We start from the raw sequence: 9,775 nt of genomic DNA, 5'->3' as shown, positions 1-9,775 counted from the left end.
TACAAGAGGGTTCTGGTGAAGGAATCACTTACATTATTTCCAAAGTAGAAAGCAGTGGGTGGGATTCCTTCCTTCCAAGGAGTCCTTTTATTGGAGGAAGGAAGCTTTGGATATGAACCACTGAATACAAGAGTACCTTGTCAACAGTTATCCACTCTCGAGGCATGATTTGTTTATTTATTGGATTTGTACTCCTGTGCCCTCATCCCCATCAATAAGAATCAACACAGTGTGGTATAGTTTACTTTGATAAACTCGGGCAGTAATTTCCAAGAATGTATAAATCTGAGTTCTCCATTCCAGATTTAACATCCTGCACTTTACTGTGAATCCTTAATCAGGATCTGTACATACACATAGGTTAGCGTTAAACAAAGTAAATGTTCAAACAAAGAGTGCCAGATATTCAAAGAACAATCAGGATTAATGGGAAGAAGATTAACATCAGCGACCACACTGTTGTCATCTATGGACCTATGAACTCATGTAGTAAGATTCCAGATAGCAATTAATCCATTCTCCCCACTAACCAATACGTATATTACAAACCAGTGTCTAACTACTGAATTCTTACTGAATTATTACAAGTAAGAAAGAAAAATCACATAGCTAGATTGTTAATGAACCTTATAGAAAGGAGCAGTTCAGGTTTTATAATGAACACATTTAATACAGGGGTGGTGAATTTCCAGTGGTCCAGCAGCTGTACACAACCATCCCTTAACCCTGGAGGGCCACACCCATTCCTGTGCCCCCCATCCCACCCACCCCTAGACATTGGTGGCCCCTTTGCACCATCTAATGGCCTTTGCTAAAATTGGTCTCTACACCCCTGATTGGTACAACAGAACTTTCTGAGCCAATTTGTATTCAACAAAGATTTTTTTAAAATAAACTGGGCCCTAATTCAATGTGTACATAAGGGTGAGGATACATCTGCCTTCTTTCATAAGCAGCCATTTCATTTGTGTATCAGTGAACTTTGATTTTTCCAGATAATAAACTAAACATGGCATAATAAACAATGACCTCTCCGCTGAATTATTAGCAAACAAAACCAAATCAATACAGTGCAACCCATATTTCATTTGGAATACACACACACACACACAGAGAGAGAGAGAGAGAGAGAGAGAGAGAGAGAGAGAGAGAGAGAGAGAGAGAGAGAAGTTTCCACAGCCTGTGATACCCTCATAAACAACCCTGACTTTCCTTGGTCATGCATAGGAAAAAAAGAATAAAATGAAAAATGAAGTGAGCCACAAACACTGGATGGCATCAAGACTATTTCCTGTAACTATATTAGCTAATTTGTGCAGCTAAAGAAAGCACAGGAAGAGCTGGCAGTTTGTATGCCGTACAATTGCTTGCTCGAAGGTTGCTCTCCCATGGGGGCGGGGAGAGGGGAGGAATAAAAACTCTAGTGTAGAGTGCTTGAGTCTTGTGCAACCCTAAGCAGCCCAAGGACTACTTCAATGCATGTCATGTTAAGCTGCATAATCTTTTCCAGGATTATTAATAGCGCTCGCCCTTGTTTTTTGGGGGCGGCAGGAGAACAAACTCCTTTGCAGAAGCCAGTCTTAAAAACACTTGGAAGACTTTAGACACAAATCTGTTCCTGTTTCAAACACAACTTCAATTGGTCAGAACTTTTAGAGTTGGGAAAGTTTACTCAGCTGAACAAATATTTCTGGAACCTGCTTTATGTAGCTTTGAGGCTTCTGGGAGGTGACATTTACTCCAACTTGCAAAGGATGCTTTTTGCATTCAGATTACATCTTATTGCACAGGCAGGACCTATTCTCAAGTTTGGTAGGCAAAGTGGAGTCTATTTTGCCCCATTTGCCAAACTGAAGCAGTGGTATGTATTTAAATACGCAGAAAATCAGAGGCAACTCCTTCCCTACCCATCACAATCTCAGGACCAACACTTCATTGGATTGGTATTCACAAAGACACATTTGCTTGTTCAGGACAGAACCCCTGCCTGGAGGCCCTTTAGACTTAATAATATACCACCGTTGAATATCAATTTTTCAGAAGCTACGTAGCTAGTAAAAACAGACAAAAGAGATCCCCTTCCTTCCATCCATCATGTAACTTAAACAATCTACCAATGGTTCTATTGGGCACACACTCTTTCTTCTCAGATTTAGTATTTTCAGTACAAATATACAACAAATGCATCTTCTGATAACTTGAACCCCATTGGAAAAAAATTCTTTTAATTGTATCTCCCCTGCCATCCAGTGAAGGTATTCATCTTCTAAGCAACTCCCTTTTTTTTTGGCGTGTTGGCTTTGCCACTCAAGATGTTTTCCCTCAATCTTGTTAGTATGAATGCTGTCATATCAGTTCCCCTCAAGGTTCTGATGACTGAAAATTTATGTCACTGTACATATACACTTTTCAGTATTTCTTCCAAACTGTCACCATTGGTGGCCTATATTGGGCTGAATATTTTTGTGAACCAGTTCTATCCAGTGTTGTGGACTGATTCATTATGAGTTGAATTATAGTTTGTATCTTTGGTTTTGCTCCTCCTTTTTTTAAAAAAAAATTCTGTTAAAAACACCAGTAGAGTTTTTTTTTTTAAGGAGACATTTTAATGAAACTTTCTTGGAAAGTAATACGTTTTAACCTTTGCAGCTCTCCTCCAGTTGGCCAACTTCAAACAAACTACAGTAACCTCCTCAACTGCAGTAAGTTATATCCAACTGGCCTTCCCTCCATTGAAGAATGATCAGTGATCCAGGAGAGGCTTTCATATAGAAAAAAAAAGGGCACAGAAGCTGGATTATTTTGTTTTCTCTTTCACTTGCAATCCCAGGGCGTCCCCACCCTATTCTGAATCTTCCCTAAACCTCCTGGAGCAGATATGTGGAGGAAGATGTAAAACTTCCAAGGGTGGGAACTGGAATCTTCAAATATTATTTGTCTCTCAATTCTGTTCATGGAAACTTTTGTTAGCCAAGGGATGCCAACTGGATATGACCCAAGTTTTTAAAAAGAGCAGACGGCCGTTGGGATTGCATTCTACCTACACTGAATGTGTCCCATAGTCACTTCTGGTCTAACAAGGTTTTCTGAAACAATCAAATTGCTGCAAAACCAGTTTATCACATGCCAGAAATGGGTTGAGTGTTATGTACCAAGTGTAACAATGCCTTTGTAAAAATTACCTTCAATTCACCCAGAAAGTTATTGCATTTTTTAAGCCTAAGATCAGTTTTAAAAGCTTATTTTATTGGCCTTTTTTGTCCAGAAAGAATAAAAAGAGGATAAGTTAGAATAAAAACAGAAAAATGACATCAATAATTGAATTCATGGATTAGAAATGCACATCGGCAAAGTCTGCCATAAACAAAAACAATACAGCTTACTAATGGCAAAAAAACCAAGAGAATTGGAAATCTCTAAAGGCCAAAGTCAGAAACAGTCTTCATAGCTTGATGGAAGACGTGCCCTGTGAGGGTCAGAAAAATCTGTGAAGTTGAAAATTTCACAGCCTAGGGGCCACTACTGGGCAAGACCTGTCTTGAATGACTACTAACCAAACTTCCAGAGGTAACAGGATATAAAGCAAACCCCCAGAAAAATATATTACAGACTTACAGTAGTTTCAGCTAGGGCAAGCGAGTCCTTCAGTTACTCAGGGCTTCAAAGGTTTGAAGAGAATGAACAAGCAAAGTTGTGTGGTTCTTAGAAAAGGGTAGGTGACACTTTTTATTAGACTGCTAAAAAATGAAACAAATAGCCAGCTTTCAATGTAAACCAGTCCTCTTCAGGTTGTGCACCAATACATTGTAGAGTGTATATTGTAGTGTACCGGGGGCGGGGGAGAGTCCACACATCTTGTCAGATGTCCGTGCTAGGCCCATTTCTTAAAGGTGATTTCAAAAATGCATGCTGCAAGCACCAGTTGGCAGAGAAAATACCAATGGCTACGGGGGGGGGGGGGGATCTGAAACCTACATCCTTAAGAATACTCAGAAATGGCTTTCCATTCCCTTCTTCTGGGGGCATCTGGAGACTGTGCAGCTTGCCCATGGCTACACAGGCTGGCTCTTCCCCTAGGAGGCACAATGGGGAATTGAACTGCCAACCGTTGGCTCTGCAGATACCTATACTATTGAGCTATTCAGCCAGGTATGTCAAAAGTTAGCAGGCTGTTTTTTTTTTTTGCGATTCAATAAAGATATCATCTGTTCTTACCTTTGAAGAGAATGACTCTCGTCATGAATGAAGTGGGAACCATTAAATAGCTAAAAGCAACGTAATTCCTGTAACAGGTAATGTACCTGACAACTAGCTGGTTGCAACACTGTGTGCTAATCGTCACTTCTGAGTAAGTTTTAGAAAAAGTCCCTTGGGGACCATAGCCCTGTGTTCAAAAAGACAATTTTTTTCACACGTTTAGACAATATATGTATCCCTACCTGCGGTGTTGCTGCTTGCCTTCTTGAGAGGGCAATGTGCCTCCTTACATGGACACTCCCCACCCATGCAAGAATCCTGGAAAATCTGGGTCGTTGCTTACATGGGGACTCTCCACAAGTACAGGAACATGTCACATTCTGATATGTCAGCGATTTTTTTTGGAGAAAACATAGCTAGTCACTCCTTTTGTGTGTTGTAAAAATCACATTATGTATCTTTGGATATGGTTTATCTTACAACAAGCTCACCTTGATGAATATTTGATCAGAAAAAAAAAACCCCAGTATGACCCAGCCTTCCTCTATGAGATATATTCACTGTTTATGCATTCAAAACTTTTTTTAAGCGAAGAGTTTGAGATCAGTTGGCTTCTTGCTTTAACAGCTAATCTAGCTCTCAATTAGTCCAGTGCAGGCATATTGAATCCTTACATACATATATGCCCTGTATAAAGCTCCAAGATGGGGTAACTCACTCCTTCCATATTCTTTTATCAGCCAGAGGAAAGGTATCAACCCATATTGTTGATTCTCAGCTTTTCAGTCTAAGTCTTGTTCTATATACTGACTGTTTAATTATCTCATCCCGTCTAGCAAATGCGCAAACAAGTCTCCTTTTCCCTCATTCAGTTGTTTTTGTCTGCCTGATTCTAGAGCTGGGATGACTGCAGTTGAATCGAAAAATCTCAACCTGTCTGAGGAAACACCCTGAATAGACTGTGGACAGGCTTCAAAGATATAATACATTTTATGCTCTGTGTCGTATAAAGTGTTTCTGCTTGCTTTTCTGTTGTGTTGTCCCTTTATGTACACAGCTGAAATCCAGATAATGAAAAACCAGATAGACATGTGATAGTGCTACACAATGCATTTCTACTCTGAAGTCCCACTTTTAACAGAACTTATTGTCTGACAAGTAAGCAGCCTAACAATCTTCTCTGCCCCCAAACACCCTCTTCACAAGGGATGTCCTATATTGAGGGTAAGCAGTTCTACTCCTTCCCTACATTAGCTGTGCCTCAAACAGTCAGTCACTCCTGACAAGCGACCTAGAAGAATTACTCATGCCTAGAGGTGGCCAGTTGTTATAATTCTGCATGAATTGTCACTGTGAGCTTGCCTCCTTCTAAACAGAATGAGCTCAGAACAGGGATTTTGTGCAGAAACAGTAGGGTCACTGCTGCAATTTTTACTCTTTCAACCTAAGAAACAAGACTTTCCTCAGGGGAAGAATGAAGTAAAGAGAAGAGGGGAGGGAAAGGGACAGCACGTCTCAGCTATCATGAATGTGGGACACATCACTTCTGTCAACTTTTAGAAGCTGAGCTATGTAACTACAACAGCCAGAAGCATTTATTATTTTTTAATGGAGAACCAAAAGGGATTTGCCTGGTGTGTACCTGCCTCTATATCATTTCTATAAAGATAACAGATTATTTGTATTTCCAGTTATTACAAGGAACAGATCACCTGGCTAAGCCAGTCACCTGACCAGACAACTGTTCGGCTGGATGCTTGTTTACACTGTGCAGAAGACACTTTTGATGAGCTGTGACCAAAAAAGCCTCTGTGAAGCAGGCTGTATTGGACTAAGGCACAGCCAAAGTAAATAACTAAGCTTCAGGCACATAAAAATTAGGGAGCTCAGATATCCAGGTTATTCACTAAGAAAGATACAATGTTCAGTTGTTATTACAATGATTTTTGTTTTCACTATACATGTAAGAAGTTGTTTCCTTATATTTCCGCTACAGCTGTAATATAAAGTGCTTGGTGCCTATACCCTAATAATTTGCTTTCCCTTGTTGAAGGGAGATGTGGCGGGAGACCACAAGCTAAGAAGGAACGCAAACAAGGCCCGAGCCTTATTATTTAGAATAAAAGCAATTCAGAGGTCATGTGTTGCACATTCTCCAAGTTTTAATAGACACAAAAATGAGTCCATTTTCACTTTAAGACTACACTGATTCGATTCTATTGCATGTCCCTTGTCAAGTGTGTACATAATTGGAGTAAACAGTTCTGCAGAGTTAAAATTAAAGGTTGTAAGAGATTCCATTAAGTAAAAGCAGCAGCAATGTGTGTGTAAGTGGGGTAGGAATTATCAAGAGTAGCTAACATTTTATAAGTAAATAAATACATTCCAAGACATAGTATTTCATCAGGTCTTCAAGTTCATCAAAATATTACTCGCCAACGTGCTTCTTTGCATTAAGCAGCCTTATGACTTTTGGTCAGACTAGCTTCTGGAATGCCTCCTGAGCTATCCAGATGCTGGTTTTTGTTCACAGGTGAAGGAGCTGGACCAGTCTGGAAACATATCCTGCTGCCATGTGCACTGAAACCTTACGATTCTCCCAGGGAAGTGTGTCAGGCTGTTTACAGACTTCGTGAAACTCTAGGACAGCTGTACTCTTATCTTCTGTTACCTTAAAGAAAGTGAAAGAAGGATAGCAGTTAACTGATAGTGGCACCATGCAGTCCAGCAGCAACCAGAAAAAGTGTGTACATACAGCTATCCTTCTAAATATAGCAGAGAACTTCACAGGCTGAACCTGTCTCAGCAAACTAAAGAGTCATGGCTACTGTTATATTAAACCAAAAGGCTGGGCAAGTTGCTCATTCTGAAGAACCACACTTAAAAGAACCACGTGCAACAACAGAATGGGGTGGCAGAGAGAAGCAACCATCCTTACATAGGGCAAAAGCTCAAATGTATTCGCGAAGGCTTTCACGGCCAGGATCTAATGGTTGTTGTGGGTTTTTCGGGCTCTTTGGACATGTTCTGAAGGTTGTTCTTCCTAATGTTTCGCCAGTCTCTGTGGCCGGCATCTTCAGAGGACAGCACCAGAGCACAGAGTGCTGTCCTCTGAAGATGCCGGCCACAGAGACTGGTGAAACGTTAGGAAGAACAACCTTCAGAACACGGCCAAAGAGCCCAAAAAAACCCCACAACAACCAAAAGCTGAAATATTTCTATGATCTTCCTCACCTGTGCAAGAAAAGCTAAACTGTTAACAACCGTTTTTGTTTCAACCTTCTGTTTTCCTTTCAGGGCAGAATATGAAAGGACAGAGAAAGATGCTTTATTTAATCCTTACTGTATCTAAATGTAGAGGATAAATACAAATACAGGATAGAAGTTTTTTTTTTTTTTTAAAAGGCAAATAAATCAGTAGTTGCTTTTATAGCACCAATATTTTGGCAAGTCTACTATTGTGGTGTCAGTTGCGTGGCTTCCTTCCTACTGCAGCACACAGAAATCAAACACAGAAACAAAATCTCATCTCCAGTCTGCAGTTAAATGTGGAGTGCCACATCTTGTCTCTTGTGGAAATTACTACAGGTTGCAGTGCCTTTGCTTTAAAGGAAAACATTTCCATCTTCTTAAGTCGATACACACAATTTGCACCAATTTCACTGACTAACCCTACTCTACCCAAGAGATTCCTCCAACACAGTAGCTATTATTGGAAGGGGAGAGACTGGGACCATAGACGGGATGGGATGATGAGTGAAAACTGTGCCAAGTGGTGCAAGCAGTATCCTTTGCTAAGGCAGAACCTTCTTTGAATATGACCTACAAGTCTGAAAACATCTGTCAGCCCCTTCCATCTGTCAATTTCTCCCCCACATGCTTCCCTTGGCATGTTACTACATGTTCCTGGAGAGTCTCTCATTTAAAATCTTCAGTCATTTTCTTGAGCAACGTTTAATGTGTTTTCCTATGTATTAAACCACAAATAAGGCTGAAATTCTATATTCATTCCCTTGGAAGTTATGTCCTATAAAAGTCAGCCTCAGTTTTGAGCAGGCATATATAGAATTGGGCTATATAATTAGAAACTGCACCAACAAGAACATTAATATTTTACACAAAATCATTACAGGTTCTCCACTTATATAACTAGAAAAAAATAACAAAAACATATTGCCCTTGTTTCTTGTCTTAAAAGTTACGAAATACAAAGACTTAGATGATATTCTACTGAAATTCTCAGTGCATGAGAAAACTTTTCTAAGGCAACTTCTCAGAAGAAGGCTCTGTTGAAACAACTTTGTCAAGAACTAAGGCAAGACTGTGAAGTTATCAGTTTTCTAGATTCCCACGTTTGAATAATATGCAACATGCATTTCCTTTTCTCACCCTCTAAGTACAAAACCACAGAGTACAAACAAGAAAGGACAGGGAGCACACTTATTTTAGAAGATGGGAATGCACTTTAACTAGAACTGTGCTCTTAAAAACCAGATCCCTCTTTAAACGTGGACACAAAATATGCATGAATTAACATTTCACTTGATGAATTGCAGGTATAAAAAATTGGGTTAGTTTACTTTGCATTCAGAATGTTTAAATATATCCAGCCTGAGCAAATAGGAAAGAGAACCTACAATATTAATCCCAGTAAGAATCTGACTGGATGGCAGTACTTATTTCCCACATCACAAGAAATATGCCCAGACAAAATATTATTAATTAAATCTGTGCCCAGGTTTATGGACATCTTTAAGCAAGAACAGGGCAATTTGAAAAACTAGATTAAACAAAAAGGTCTCACAAATGTATCTGAAAGATGCTACATGTTTGGCTGTTTCCCAAGGAAAAGGTAGTACAAAACAGGAACAGTCAAAGAAGGACATCTGGATAATAGGAGGCTGTAACTGGGTACAGACAAAATCACAATCTATAAGGTATCCAACAGAGAGACAAGACATAGATGGCTTTAATAAAATATCTAAGACATGACTGACATCTGCACATATGCTGAATATGTGAAGTTAACACCAAGGGAAGCACTGAGGTTGAAGGTATAAGCCCTGCTGATAACATTATATTCGGGAGGACAGCTTCATTATCTACACACCAAGCAATAAATACTTATGAATGAACTAACTGCGTCTTGCATGAAAATTACAGTTAAAGTAATAGTCCTTTAATAACAACAAATTCACTCAAAAGAAGAGAAGAGAAAATATATTATGGATGACTTTTTTGGTATCTCCACTCACTTAATTCATAAACAGGAAACTATCCAACATTTCTGTCTCCATTTAATCTTTACTGCTTTTTCCACAAACCCAAGTACAATAATGTATTTATCTTGGAAATATTTATTTTTGTAACTTTTTTGTTGGTGCTCTGATACCTTGAATAGACTCTATTTATGTTGTTTCCTCTTATGTTACATATGTGTCTAGAGGGAGAGAATATAGTTCAAATATTCAAAACTGTCAGAAGGTAATAAAACATGATACATTATTTTGGTGTCTTAACTAACCAAGACACTCCCCCAAAACAAATGTGTCTTTCATAAATTGACTCAGATGGATAG

At 39.2% G+C, this 9,775-nt stretch overlaps 1 protein-coding gene across 4 annotated transcripts in view; it reads right to left on the bottom strand.

Moving 5' to 3' along the window:
• Positions 1 to 2,557: 2,557 nt before the first annotated feature.
• The window catches only part of PWWP2B (PWWP domain containing 2B), a 38,512-nt gene continuing 31,294 nt past the window's right edge, over positions 2,558 to 9,775 (bottom strand). For all 4 annotated transcript variants that reach the window (XM_020795009.3, XM_072995381.2, XM_020795008.3 and 1 more), the window contains one exon: positions 2,558 to 6,868. The gene's annotated coding sequence lies outside the window, so the exon portion shown is untranslated. The remainder of the gene's footprint in view (positions 6,869 to 9,775) is intronic.

The sequence above is a fragment of the Pogona vitticeps genome, chromosome 3, assembly GCF_051106095.1.
Source record: "Pogona vitticeps strain Pit_001003342236 chromosome 3, PviZW2.1, whole genome shotgun sequence".
Lineage (NCBI taxonomy): Eukaryota > Metazoa > Chordata > Lepidosauria > Squamata > Agamidae > Pogona > Pogona vitticeps.
Note: the sequence above shows the minus strand (reverse complement) of the source record. Positions and strands in the feature narration are given on the sequence as shown.